This window comes from Dipodomys merriami, unplaced genomic scaffold, assembly GCF_024711535.1.
Source record: "Dipodomys merriami isolate MVZ:Mamm:240054 unplaced genomic scaffold, mDipMer1.0.p SCAF_34, whole genome shotgun sequence".
Lineage (NCBI taxonomy): Eukaryota > Metazoa > Chordata > Mammalia > Rodentia > Heteromyidae > Dipodomys > Dipodomys merriami.
In genome coordinates this window covers 1,810,017-1,825,429 of record NW_027204937.1, presented here as the reverse complement: position 1 = coordinate 1,825,429, position 15,413 = coordinate 1,810,017, and positions in this window count along the sequence as shown.

Sequence of the window (15,413 nt, the reverse complement as noted above, 5' to 3'; positions counted from 1 at the left end):
GTCTTTTCTCAATCTCTGCCAAGTCTTTGATAGTCTGTTATAACACATAAAACACACTGAGAAAATGATATGCTTTTTATTATTTTTGTCCATTTGGAACAGTGTCTCATTAAACAGCCTCGGGTGGTCTTGAACTCACCCTCACTCTCCTTCAGTTTCCTGAGTGTTGGAATTACAGGCATGTACTACAATCCCTGGATTTTTAAATTGTTTGTATTATCATTGTTTCTATTATAATAACTTCTCTCCTGGTTTAATTTTTTAAAGGATGCATGTAGATTTGTTTTTCTGGAATTGTCAAGAGGAATCAGCAACCTACCTATGATTTTTGGTCTTTATCTTTTGACCCTTATCATTTGATCCTTAGCACGTACACAGAAATCATCAGACTGGAGTGTCTATACCCCATCTCACTAAGGCATAGTTTCAGATGTGTGAGACCCATTACTTAGGCTTACCAATACATTTGAAATTCAATAACACCAAGCCATAGAACATATATATATATATATATATATATATATATATATATATATATATACACATACACATATATACACACATATATATGTATATACACACACATATATATACACATACACAAACATATATGTATGATGTATAGGACCTAGAACTTGGACAAGATTTGTCCTTGAAAGTTAATTTGGTCGAGGTTTCAAAATGTCTTGACCTTCAACCCACTTAACCCCTCAGAAGCAGCAAGAGCAACACAATATAATTTATCCTTCTTCCTTCTCTGAAGAGAAGGGAGAGAGGGGCTGGATTTGAAGTTCATATGAAAAGGGCAGAGGCAGGATTAAGGCCTGTAAGAAAGGGAGGAAACTTGCCACTAACCTCAAAGTCCTTGAGAGAAGCAATTGGAAAAAAAAAAAAAAAAAGTAACCCTGGAAACAGTTAGAAAGATGTCTGGCTATGTGAACTGGACCTAGACATGGAATAAACCCAGGATGGGGTGGTCCAGAATAGCTGGGAAAGAGCCATTCATGGAACTTCCCCGGACCACACAACTAAAGAGAAAATGGAGCTTTCCCACTCACCCTGTTATTCCTCTCACCACCTGTAACATATTTGTATACATATTGTTTTGCCGTCACAGTAATTCTAGAACACACATTACAATTATTTTTACAGGTTGTTAGCTTTTCCCATAGAAAGATGGAAGGAAAGGAGAACTGATGAAGTCCATTCACAGCCCTCTAAGATGAGATTCTCCACCAAAAGTCCCAGCACCACTTGGGATTAGACCAGGTCCCAAATGACGGGGAAATACAAGCCAATGATGAGCTACTACTATATTATGGGCACAGTATAAGGATCACCATGTTAATTGTTAAGACTACCCAGAATAACCATATGTCACAGCTACTATTATTCCCACCTGCTCAGCTAGTGCTCCTGAGATGGTCAATACACAAAGAAGAAGACCAGCAAAAGGGTCAAACTGTGGCCCCATCCCAAAGCCACCACTCTTTCCCTTTGTCATACTGCCTTTGGAGTCTAACCCTTGGGGACATGAGTCCCTTAGCAATAACAGTGTGACAGCAAGTGTAGAGCAATCCTTAGCTGGCAGTTGTTCAGAGAATTATGGCAAATTTGTTCCTTGAATACAATCTTTCTGTTCCATTGTGTTGTCCTGCTCTCTGTCTTTCTCTTCCATTCTTTTATCTCTCCTCACACTTAGCCATGTGTATTTCAATGAAAATGAAATCCGTATGTTTTTTTTATTCATTTGCACTTAACTCATCAAAATATGATTTTGAGAGAGTAAATTTGCAGCGAAGCAGATTTTTAAAAAGCCCTTTCTCCCTGGAAAACAGGATGTCTACTCTCGCCAAAATCATAAAAACTTCAAACTTTAAGTGTTAAGGTTCAGCCTAATACATAGAAATAATGTGATTTCAGGGAGTTGTAATTTCAGACCAACACTTTGCTGCAAGCCAAGTACTAGAGGATATAAGGCCCTGTTTGTGCTGTCAGATAAAGGCTCTAAGGTGCCCACTTAAGTGAACTTCTCCTATTGCCCAAATCACACTGACCTTGTGGCAAAATAATGTTGATAGTGTAAGACTGATATTGATGTCAGAGGTCATAGTGTTCAATAGTTTCTGTTTATGAGGAAGAAACTAAGACCCTGCAGAGGTCTGTGGGTGTGCTCAAGCTCAGGGTCACTGGGCAGACCTAAACCTCTGTTTCCTGGACCAGGAAAAGCCAGGTTCACTGTTCTTTCTAAACTATTTCCCTTGCTTACCATAAAAAATGTACATGACATTGTATTACTTTTAGTTAAAAAAAACTTTGTAAAGTATACATCATCTTTGAACTAAAAACTGAACTAAATGAAACAATAAAAAGCATTTCCTACCTCTGGGGCCAAAAAAGTCTTAGCTTATAAATGAGCAGAAAAAATGAACCTAATTCACTTGAGAAAAGTACCTCTTAAACCATAGTGGAGAATATTATAGATGGTAGTAAATGCTTCCTTTCACATAAAAAATAGAAAACTGATAGATTAAAAGCAAATGATCTAAACCAGACACCTTAATATGTTTCAATACTAATAAAAATCATATTAATAATTAATCACTGACATTTTTTGTTGGTCGTGGGGCTTGAACTCTGGACCTGGGCACTGTCCCTCAGCTCTTGAGCTCAAGGGTAGCACTCTACCACTTAGGCCCATAGCACCACTTCCAGTTTTCTGGTGGTTTATTGGAGATAAGAGTTTCATGGTCTTTCCTGCTTGTGCTGGCTTTGAACTGTGATCCTCAGATCTCAGGCTAGGATTATAGGCATGAGCCACTGGCTCCCAGCTGCAGGTTATTTTTCAGTAAGCATCTTGTAGCTAGAGACTACTTTGGTATTTAATTAAATATGTAATCATAGACAAGGATGAGCTATATTATCCTTGCAAGTTATACTTTTGTATATCTTTAACATATTTAAATGAAACTTAACAATATTCATCTTGTGGAGAATTAAAGAATGTGCATGAGTCTGTGTCTCATAACGGCAAAGCAGGGTATACTGAATTGATGATGGCATGTGTTTAAAAGGTACCTTGCTAAACAATCCACGATAATCATTTACCTTAATCTTTACAAAAAGTATCTCCAGAAGTTCATATTATCCTGTTTTTAAGTAAAGAATCTATGCTCTGAGGATTTTTTAGTTAATTGATTATATTATGGTATGGAGATGAAATCCAGGGCTTCTTGCTCATTAGATAAAAACTCTTCCGCTTAGGGATACACCCTAGGCCTTTGGTTTTTATTTTCTTTTTTCCCAAGACTTGTTTCCAACTTGCAACTCCTCAGTCTCTATCACCTCAGTATCTAGGATTACAGCATGCACCACTATGCCTGTCTAAGTTAGAGAAATGAATACAGGAAGGACATGTGCTCCACCTGAAATTGAACATCATAGCATGTTTTCTTTTTTTGTGTGATGGGTCTTGAACTCTGGGCCTGGACGTTGTCCCTCAGCGCTTCAGCTCAAGGCCAGCTCTCTACCATTTGAGCTACAGCGCCACTTCTGGTTTTCTTGTGGTTAATTGGAGATAAGAGTCACAGGGACTTTCCTACCTAGGCTGGCTTTGAACCACGATCCTCAAATCTCAGCCTCCTGAGTAACTAGGTGTGAGCCACCAGCGCCCGGCTTTTTTTTTTTTTTTTAACACATTACTATATTCTTACCAGTATTTAAACAAATTTTATTTTGATATCACAACTCTGTGATATAGGTACTGTTGTCTCTGTCTTATAGGTTAAAAAAAAAACAAACAAAAAACAAAACAACCCTGTAGCTGAAATTTTCCAAATTTTAAATAAGATTACAAGTCAATCAAACAGCAAAGTAAAAAATCAGTATCCTGTTTACAGATTCCAAATTTTGAGCTTTATCCAATGTATACTGATACTTCCTAGGTAAAACTGGACCACCACGTGGTTGAGGGATTAGGAATTGGGTACTGGGTACTGGATACTGGGTAGTGAATAGGAAAGCACACCTCAGTACTTCTCAGGTCTTCCCAAGCACCTGCCCAGCCTCAGACAGCTATTAACAGCTGTCTTCTGACTTCAACTACAAGGCTTTTAGAGTTCCAGTAGTTACCTAAATTTGCTCTTCTCCAGAAAACTGGAGTGGCTTAAATGCCTCAGTGTGTTGGCCACTTCTCTAGACCTAGTCTTATGGAAAGATGGTTTTCTATGGCCACAGCTTTTGTGTGGTAGCTCTGACTCATGGACCTATCCAATTGTGATTCTTTCACGTGTAGGGATTTTTTAATAACACATTTACTTATTCTTACCTTGGATTATTTCTCCCCTGTTTCAGTCTGAGTTCAATCAGATAAACAAAATCTACCCAGGAAGTTTATACTCGTGACAAACTTGAGAATTGTTGAATGGGTAAACAGGGACCAGGAGATGACTTCAAAATTGGCAACATTAACAAAACCTCCCTAGGGCTGTAGGAACCACAGGAAGTGAAAAATTGCCAGAACTCCACAAGAAAGAAGGCTATTGAAAACTGGGAATATGGACAGAGGAGCCTGCCACAAGGGCATTATGATAGTAGGGGACAGGTGAACACCTTCAAAGACATCTTCTGCAACAGCAGGAGAAGAGTAGAAAATAGACAACTCCCCTAACTTCCCTTCAGACCTCCACTGTCAAATGAAACTGTAAACAAGTAGGCAGGGGAGTCTGAGACCTAGTGGTGGCAGGGTCAGCCCCATGTACCATAAGATGCCTGGGGGAAGAGAAAAGATGCCATGGCTCTCAAACCTCTACTTTGCCTTTTCTCTACTATGCTACTATCCATCTCTCTACCTTCATATCACAGGTACTGGAAACATCATGATACAATACAAACCTTAATCCTCATGGGCTGGGAAGGTGGCTCAGTGGTAGAGCGCTTGCCTTGCATGCCTGAGGCCCTGGGTTCGATTCCCCAGCACCACATAAGCAAAAAAGGAAAAAAGCCGGAAGTGGCGCTGTGGCTCAAGTGGTAGAGTGCTAGCCTTGAGCTGAAGAGCTGAGGGACAGCGCCCAGGCCCAGAGTTCAGGCCCCACGACCAGACCCCCCCAAAAAAAACAAAAAACAAAACAAAACAAAAGTTTCTCACTCTCTTCTTCCTCCTGGAATGCTAGGTCTAGGTGAAACAGAATATTTGCACCAAGCAAATCAGAGAAAAAGAGAAAGGAAGATATAGCAATTTGAGTCCTGAGGGTGTTTCAAAGATTTAACTAGGGCATTAGGCTTAACTGTGAGTTTCAGGAGGCTAGCCTAGATCAGAAATATGACAGAAATCTAGAAGTAAGAGGGTGGGTAGTCACCAGATGAAGCCAAGCAGCTGAAGACTGAGTAAGCTGGAAGTGGCTGGATTTATCGTGAATGACTCTGCTGTATGTTGGGTAGTCTGGCTTAAAGACATAAGATTGGGCTTCATCATTTAAAGGGTGGGAAGGGATTGTCTGAGCATGCATATTCCTTTAAGTCAAGGGTTAGCCAACGTTTTCTACAAGTGCCAGATAGTAAATACTTTAGGCTTTGCTGGAAATATGATCTCTGATGCAATTACTCAACTCTGCTATTGTAGGGCAAAACCAGCCACAGATAATATGTAAACAAATGGGTGTGGATGAGTTCCATTAAAACCATAGTAAGAGAAGCAGACACTGGCCTTTGGGCCAACTCTTGCTAAACCATCAGACTGCCAGAGTTATCTCCAGACTTCGTAGCTGGCACCAGTAGAGTGAGTCCCTAAAGCATCGTTGGACTCAATACTGAAACTTTGCCTGGATTTCCTGCACCATGCTCTTCCACCTGCACCTGCTCTTTGATTCGCACCCCTCATCCATTTGTATTATTATTATTATTGGTTAATAGTTCTTTTGTTTTTACTCTGAGTACCTCTTTATTCATGAGAATCTGTTCATGCTCAAGGACTATCAGATGAACGGAAAGTGCTGCTTTTGTCAAAATATTACTTGAACTAACAATGATTTCAATTTTTTAAAATAAAAGGTATTGTATATATATGTTTCACACCCAGTTTTCTTCAGCTATAGTTTCTGTTCTTATAAGACTTCTGAGATGCCCTATATGATAATATTTTAGAAAGTAAGAAGGTAGTTCTAATGAATTAGCTTCTCTCTAATGAATGTTAGCTTCTCACTAACAAAAGACAAAATTTCTAGGGCCTTGGTATGTTGTCTGTGCAACAGCAGCCCCTTGGTGTCTGCCTTTGCTTTCAGCAGCACTCACACAGCCTGAGTATGATCTTAGATGCAATGTGAACATAGATTATTTTCCAAGAATATCATGAAGGTGGAGGGGGGCTGGTGTGTGGTGCTGGGGTAGGGTTTAAGCAAGATCCCATGCATTGGCTTCATGGCTAATGGGTTACTATGAGCAGGAGTGGCAGGAGTAGGTGAGGGTGAATCCACAGGCAAGTATTAGTTTCGTGATGTCTATAGAAGGTTAGAGGATTAGCCAAACAGATTTGTTACTGGGTTCTACCTTTGGCTGAGTGTCTGACCTTTAGGACAGGAGACTCTATGAAGGAGGCTAATAAGGTATTTCCCTAATAGGGCCAGGATGGTTCTTTGTGTAAGAAGCAGAGTGAAAACCAAAAGGGCTAGAGATGTAATTTCAGTAGTAGATTTATTGTCTATCATATACAAGGCCCTAGATTAAATCCGTAGTGCTACAAAAATAAAAACGCTGGATAAAAGTAAATGAGTGAATTGAGTTCTTTTTTTGCTTTTGTTTGTTTGTTTATTTGTTTTCCCCTAAGCTCTGAATACATACAAGGTTCTGGCTAGGTTGTAGGTCACAGAAGACAGAATATACAGCATAGGCTCTCCAGGCCTGTGCTATTTATTAAATGGCTCCTTGTGCCGGTCAGGTTCCCATTATTGGGACTACTATTTAAAACCGCACACAAATCAAGAGGCACAGAGTAATGCTTAGGATTGCTGAACTTAGTCTCAAGGAACACAGCCTCCTGTGACAGCTGAAGCCATAGACAATAATCAACGGGACTGATGGATGGGACGCAGGATGACCTAGACAAGGGATGGTAGGTGAGAAGCAGAAAGCAACGAAGGCTTTGTGGAGAAGTAAGCTATGATTATTCTCCAAACCCCTTTTAGGCCTGGCCTAAAAAGTTAGGAGTGCTTGTGGTTGTGGTTAAATTGGACAGCCCAGTTTCAGCCCACATGTATCACAGGCATCAGGTGCCTCAGATGACACAGGAGAGTGCCTGTTGGTACAACTGGGGAATTAAATCCAACCCTATGTCGGTTATAAGAAAGGCAATTATCTGGCTTGAAATGAGGTGGTAAAGGTAAGTTGTACCTGAAGGTTTCTTGTCTGATTCTTGCTCACTTCTTCACCCTTTGCCAAAAATAGAATGGATTACAGAAGGACAAAATCTTATTTCATTTAGCTCTTCTTAAAGCCCAGTTATCTGTCAACACAACCCTAAGTTCTGTACTCTGTGGCACCAACCAGGAAGCTCCAGAGAAGAGAATGCAAAATGAAATATAGATATTTATAACTGAATTATCTTCTCCCCAACCCCGGGCATCTGATCCTTACTTTTTTAAAAGGAAAATTCAGTCAACTGAATATTTCCCCAAGGAAGACTCCTTAGCTGTAGATGATGCCAAGCACGGGCAGAGGAACTCTAACAGAAAATGATGCTGGCTCACACCTGAAGATCACCTTGCCTGGGATCAGTACAACACCATGTCTTGAGGTTGCCCTTCATGCCGCTGCAGGTATTAGGTACAGAGTATAGTTTGCAAGCTTGCAAACTAAACAGGCACTGAGTCCAATTTTATACATGGACAGGTATATCAAATAATTTTAATTTCCCTCATGCTTGTTTCTTATTCTGGAGCCAGCAGTGCAGAGCTATTTTGAAGATTAAATTTGTCATTCTGAGAAAGAAATAGCTGGGGATAGAACTTCTAATGCACAAGCAACCAAAAAGCAGGGGTTTTTGGCATACCTAGCATAGGTGGAGATGGTTAATAGTTTTGCTGCATTGCTTGGACTAGATGTTCAAAAGTACCTCTCTATTCTCGGTGTTCTTCTTCCTAGAGCATTAGGAGTGAAACCACCTGCTCCATGTATATATTTAAATTACATTGAATCATTTCGTAATTGCATTAACTCAGCGACAGCTATTACTATTTTGTTTCAACAAATGAGGTGCTTAAAAGCAAGAGGTTAAATATTTTACCATCATACCCAAGAGATGGTATACCTGGAATCTTACACGACCTCTATTAAACACAAGTCTTATTTTTTTCCTTATTCTATATCACCAAATCATAGTTTAACTTTTAAAAATGATCTTTAGATAGGTGTACAAGAAAGATTCGATTTAACATGTCAATTTATTAGTCCAATGCATCTTGATCAATGTTAACCCTGCCATCATTCTCCTCATCTCTCCCAAATGCATCCATCCCTTCAAGTTATTCCATTCCATTTTCACATAGGTATAGTATTACAACCATATTCACCCACCATTCCTCTTTTCATTCATCTACCCACTCTTGCATCTTAATTTTCAATGGGAGTATAAAAATCTGTAAATGAAATTTACAAGGCTCCCCTCCAAAAGTTAAGGGTAGTACATATTGATACAAGAGGCTTGATAGAAAACAGAGGTGGGGTTTTCTTGATGCCTTTGAAATACCTTCCTCAGTAGGAGTTAAGCAAACATTTTCTGTAAAGGACCAGACAATACATATTTTAACCCTTTCACTCCATTTAGAATTTGTTATGTATTCCTTTTATCCTTTTTTTCACTTGACCTTACAAATGCAAGAAACTTCTCGGGTGGCAGCATTCTAACCCCAGATGTGGATCATAACTCCTAGATGGCTCTAGAGTCTACTCACCTCAGCACTTCAGGCAGCTGAACTCCCCTGGCAGACTGCATGCTATTCCTGCACCCAAAATATCCTACATCCCAGATATCTCAACCCTGTTCCCAAGTCCTTCCAAAGGCTGTGCAGGATCCCACATCTCCTAAAGCATCATCTGGTTTCCTGTTCAAACCCTTTAATATCTGTACTTGAACAGATACTACAGTGTCCATTCTTCTATACAGGTCTCCATGTTAGTTTCTAGGCTTATGATTTTCAACTAAGTAAATGGAGTTTACTTCTGGCTGTGGCCGGATGCTACCTGCTGGAGCTTTTAAGTTCTTCTTTCAAGGATGGAAAGCCCATTCCAACTGTTAGGTCCATGCAGGGGTCCTAGGTTCAACTCCCTGTCGTGGACTAAGTTTTGAGACTAAGCATTGAAATTTCATTTCCTGTATTTTGAGTTGGGCTCAGTCTCCCCAAGAGCAATTCAGCTTCCACTGGATTTCCTTCTAAATATCTGGTATGAAGAATTCTCTTACTTTACAGTTGGGTTATTCATTTTTTAAATGTTTTATTTAGAATTTCTATGAGTTTGAACTTCAGAAAGAGTAAGGTTAGCATGTTCTTAATCTCCTCTCCTGACCTGGAAGAGCAAGGTTCACATCTGTGAAGTAAGAGGGCTATGTTTAATGATTCCCAGAGTCCCTTCAAGCACTCGGCTGTTCCTAGTTGCTACATCTAGGCACATTTTGTTTATATATAAATATTGCTGCCAACACTCAGACACATGTGCTTGCCTGGTGGTTATTTATAACTGAAAGAGGACCATTAGTAGGAAGCAAAGCCAGCACACATTTAGTATTTGGCAATGGCATTAAAAAAAATGTGGCCATTACATTGTAGGCAATGATCATATTATGTTAACCAATGTTAATGAATCCAAAAGCCTATTCTCCATTACTTATTGTTTGCAAAGGTACTATTCATTTGGGAAACACAAAATAAAAACTATATTAAATAGCACACACCTCCCACACACACACATACACACATACTCTCTCACACACGCACAAATACACACACACACACACACACACACACACACACACACACACACACACGCACATACTTGGAACCTGGTTATTTCTGTTCCCCAAGTGTAACAACCTGTCAAGAGGTGAATTAGAGGCTGTCTGTGGCAGAAATCTCAGTTTCCATGTGCTGCTTTCATTCTCAGTTAGAAAGTTGGTTCTTTAAGTCATTCATTCATTTGTTTATTCATCCCTTCATTCATTCACTATGAAATAACTGCACATTCACCATGTGATGGACTTTGAACTTAGTCCTAGGGATATAGGGGTACATGAACAGTCACTATCCATTCATCATAGAGCATATATCTATAAGAATAATAGATATGGGATGATTTCTAAAGTAGTTCAGGTAATAGTTATATCATGATTGAGGGCAGTAATGGGGAAGAGGAGGAAGCAGACAGATATTTTAATAGGTAGAATGTACAGAATGGGGAGTTTGATGAGATGTGGGGTTTAAAGGAACAGAAAAAGAAGTCTTTGGTTCCATTTACTAGGAAAGAGATCTCAGAAAACAGAGAGCATGAAGGAGAAAAGGAGTTAGGAGAGGAGAAGTAAAGAGAAGGGAAGGAAGGGAAGGGGAGAAGAGAGGAGAGAACAGGAAAGGACAAGACAGGAAGGTTTTAAACACAGATTCTGCCACTTTCTTGCTATGTTCATAGAAACAAACTACTAAAAAATTTTTAATTTTATTTTTTTTATTGTGAAAATACCATACAGAGGGGCTAAAATTACATGGGCAAGGTAATGAGTAGATTTCTTATCAAGCATTGTTGCCTCCTCCTTTTTTCCCCCTCCCATTCTTTCCTCGCCTCCCCCCCTCTTTTCCCCTTGGCCCCCTGTCCCAGCCAAAGTTGTAAAGCTCATTTTTCGACTGTACATCTCATTGTTGCAATGGGTACACCTGTATCCCTATTTAAACAATTTGTTTTTTCCCTTCCCCTCCATAAATTATACCAACATCGAATACAGTGAAAACAGGGATTTTACTGTGGGGGAGGGACATACAAAGCAACAAATAAATCATCTTATAAATATGTTAGAAACAATCACAAGAAAGAAAAGACACTTGAGTCTTTATGTTGGGGTTCATGTCACCTAACACCAACTTATCTGAGCTTTTCTGCTTGTCTCAGATATACACTAGTTATTGCAAATAAGGGAAACCATGGGACCTATGTTTCTTTGGGCCTGGCTTACTTCACTTAATATAATTTTTTCCAAGTCTTTCCATTTCCTAACAAATGGGGCAATGTCATTTTTTTCTGATGGAGGCAGAGAATTCCATTGTGTGTATATACACCACATTTTCTTGATCCATTCATCTACTGAGGGGCACCTAGATTAGTTCCATATTTTAGCTATAGTAAATAATGCTGCAGTAAACATAGTTGTGCGGGTAGCTTTAGTATGGTCTTGTTTGTGATCATTTGGGTAAATGCCAAAAATTGGGAGTGCTGGGGAGCTCTATGTGGACTCTTTTGAGGAACCTCCATACTGCTTTCCAAAGTGGTTGAACAAGTTTACACTCCCACCATCAATGCAGTAAAGTTCCCTTCTGTCCACATCCCCTCCAGCATCTCTTGTTATTAGAGTTCTTGATTATAGCCATTCTAACTGGGGTGAGGTGGTATCTCAATGTTGTTTTGATTTGCATTTCTTTTATGGCTAGAGAGGTTGAGCATTTCTTCATGTGTCTATTGGCCATCCTTCTTTCCTTTTCAGAGAAGTTTCTCTTTAAGTCTTTAGCCCACTTATTTATTGGGCAGTTGTTTCTTTGGAGATTTGTTGTTGGGGGATTTAATTTTTTGAGTTCCAGGTATATTTTAGATATGAGACCCTTGTCCGTTGTATGGCTAGTGAAGATCTTCTCCCAATCTCTGGGCTTTCTATTGAGCTTGGGAGCTATGTCCTTTGCCATGCAGAAGCTCTGCAATTTCATGCAATCCCATTTGTCCAACCTTTCTTTGATTTGTTGTGTTTCTGGGTCTCCATTAAGAAAATTTCGGCCTGTGCCAAGGAGGCCTAGGGTTTCTCCTATTCCATCCTGTAATGTTTTCAGAGTGTCTGTTTTAACTCCAAGGTCTTTGATCCATTTGGAGTTGATTCTGATGCAGGGTGATATATAAGGATCTAGCTTTAGTTTTCTACAAGTAGTTAACCAATTTTTCCAGCACCATTGACCGAAGAGGCTGTCTTTCTTCCATTCTATTTTTTTAGCTCCCGTATCAAAGATTAGATAGCTATAGGTCTGTGGGTTCATTTCTAGGTTTTCAATTCTATTCCATTGGGCCTGAGGTCTGTTCTTGTGCCAGTACCAAGCTGTTTTGATTACTATGGCTTTGTAGTAGAGTTTGAAAATTGATATTGATATTCCTCCAGCAGTGTTCTTTCTGTTAAGGATTTATTTTGCTATTTGGGGTCTATTATTATTGCATATGAATTTTTGGATTGCCTCTTCTGTTTCCTTGAAGAATGAGTTTGGAATACTGATAGGTATGTCATTGAATTTGTAGATAGCCTTGGGAAGTATTGCCATTTTCACGATGTTGATCCTTCCAATCCAGGATCATGGGAGGTTTTTCCACTTTCTAAGTTCTGTTTTGATTTCCTTTATCAGGTTTTTAAATTTTCATCATAGAGGTCCTTCACTTCTTTGATTAAGTTAATTCCTAGGTATTTTATTTTTTGTGGGGCTATTACGAATGGAGTTGCTTTCCTGATTTCAGCCATGCTTTTCTCATTGTTGGCATACAGAAAACCATTGATTTTTGAAGGTTAATTTTATACCCTGCTACTTTGCCAAAGTTTTGAATCAGCTTTAGTAATTTGGGAGTGGAGTCTATGGGATTCTTTAAATACAAGATCATGTCATCTGCAAAGAGGTAGAATTTTACTTCATCTTTCCCTATTTGGATCTCTTTTATGTTTTCATCTTTTCTTATTGCTGTATCTAGGCATTCTAATACTAAATTGAAGAGAAGTGGAGAGAGTGGCCATCCTTGTATCATTCCTGAGTTAAGAGGAAATGGCTTTGTTTTTTCACCATTAAGAATAATGCTGCCTATAGGTTTGTCATATACAGCCTTTACTGTATTGAGGAATGTTCCCTGGATTCCTAATTTTTCCAGAACCTTCATCTTAAAGGGTTGTTGGATCTTGTCAAATGCTTTTGTTGCATCTCTTGAGATAACCATGTGGTTCTTATCCTTGCTCCTGTTGATGTGATGAATTATAATAATTGATTAGTGTATATTGAACCAGCTTTGCATCCCTGAAATGAATCCTGTTTGATTGTGTTGTATGATTTTTTTGATGAATTGTTGAAGTCAATTGGCCAAAATTTTGTTGAGAAGTTTTACATCGATGTTCATCAAAGAAATGGGTCTATAGTTCTCTTTCTTTGATGAGTCCCTGACTGGTTTTGGGATGAGGGTTATGATGGCTTCATAGAATGAGTTTGGTAGTGAACTTTCTCTTTCAGTTTCATTGAAGATTTGGAGGAGTATTGTTCTGAGCTCTGCTTTGAAGGCCTTGCAGAATTCTGCTATAAATCCATCTGGTCCTGGGCTTTTCTTGGATGGGAGGTCTCTTATTGCTGTTTCTATTTCAATGCTTGATATGGGCCTGTTAAGATGGTTTAAATCATCTTGGTTTAGCTTTGGCATGTCGATATTTACTAGGAAAAGGTTCATTTCTGCTATGTTCTCAAACTTATTAGGATAAAGGTTTGAGAAGTATTCCCTTATAACGTTCTGAATCTTGGTTGTTTCTGTGGTAATATTTCCATTCTCATCTCTGAGTTTATTTATTTGGGTGTGGTCTCTTCTTTTTCTGATAATGTTTGCTAAGGGTCTGGCAATTTTGTTAATTTTTTCGAAGAACCAACTCTTTGTTTTGTTGATTCTTTCTATGTTTTTTTGGATGCTAATTCTTTTAATTCTGATTTAATTTTAATGATTTCTTTCCATCTACTGGATTGGGGTTTATCTTGCTGCTCTTTATCAAGGTGGTTCAGATGTCTCATTACATTGTTGGTTTCAGATCTCTCCAATTTGTTGATGTAGGAACTTAGCTATAAACTTGCCTCTGAGTACTGCCTTTGCTGTGTCCCAGAGGAGCTGGTAATTTGTGTGTTCATTTTTGTTGAATATCATGAACATTTGAATTTCCTTTCTAATCTCTTCCATGACCCACTGGTGATTCAACAGTGTATTGTTCAACTTCCATGTGTTTGCTAAAAAATGTCTGAGTCCTATGTTTCTCCTGCATAAAATAATATTTAACTTTAATGTAGTATTGATACTTAGAAATGTTTAAATGCACAATATTTGTTATAGAATAGGTATATAATAATGAAATTTCTTGTCTACTGTCTACCTGGTCACCCCTATCTTTCGAGTGGTTTATTGAGTAACTACTCATGAATGATAAGAATTCAAAGCTAGGGAATAGAGGCCTATAGTTATACTTCTCACTATGTCATGGTGACCTGGGAGAGTAAGTGGTCCTTTCTGTGTTTTAAGGGCCTCTTCAAGTGGTAAGGAGACAATCTGGATGACTTATTGGATTTGCTTGTCTGTTCGTGATTCAGAGAATTGAACTGCTTGATAGGCAAGCACTCTGACTCTGAGCTAAATCCTCAATAAGTCTATATGATTGCTAAAGATCTGCTCAGTAAAGATCTGCTCAGTTAAATGAGTAAGTAACAACTGTAGTCAGAATGTCTACAGATCTCAGAGTGAGTCACAATGTTATAGCAACCCTGTGGAGAAATATCTTGTGGGTACAGGATTGTGGAGGGAAGAGAAAGGCATAGAGAAATATCCCACTTCAACTTCATTCAGGACCACATGTAGATCTCTATAGTAGCTTTCTTTTCCCTAGAGCAGTGGCAGGTCAATTGCTTGGTGGACTCATATTACCCTGTCCTTGCTAGATCTTAATGTTGAGAGATGTGTATATCAGTTTCTTAAAGTCAGACTCTTCATAAAATGGGCAGGCCTGGGAGAGAAACACACATGAAAATGGAGAATATCACAAAACTATATTTTCAGGGCAGTTCAGAGACACAAAGATCTGTTGTTCATTATAGACAAGAAGGTTTTCCTAGATGGTAGGCAGATGTCTAAGTGTAGTATTCTAGAAGGAAGGCCTGATGTCTCCACTATCATGGGGACATTGTCATGGAGAGACCAGAAATGAGAACATTGACACATGTAAAACCTCAGGTTCTGCCCTAAGTCATGAGTTCCAAATATGGCACTGTTATTTTCTATCTGTGCAATTCAAAAAGTAATAGAATTAGTAAGTCTCAGTTTCCTGATCTTAAAATAGAGATAGCAATCATACCACTAGGTTTCTTGTAAGGAATTAAAGAAGAAAATGTGGCTGGAGGAATTAACAC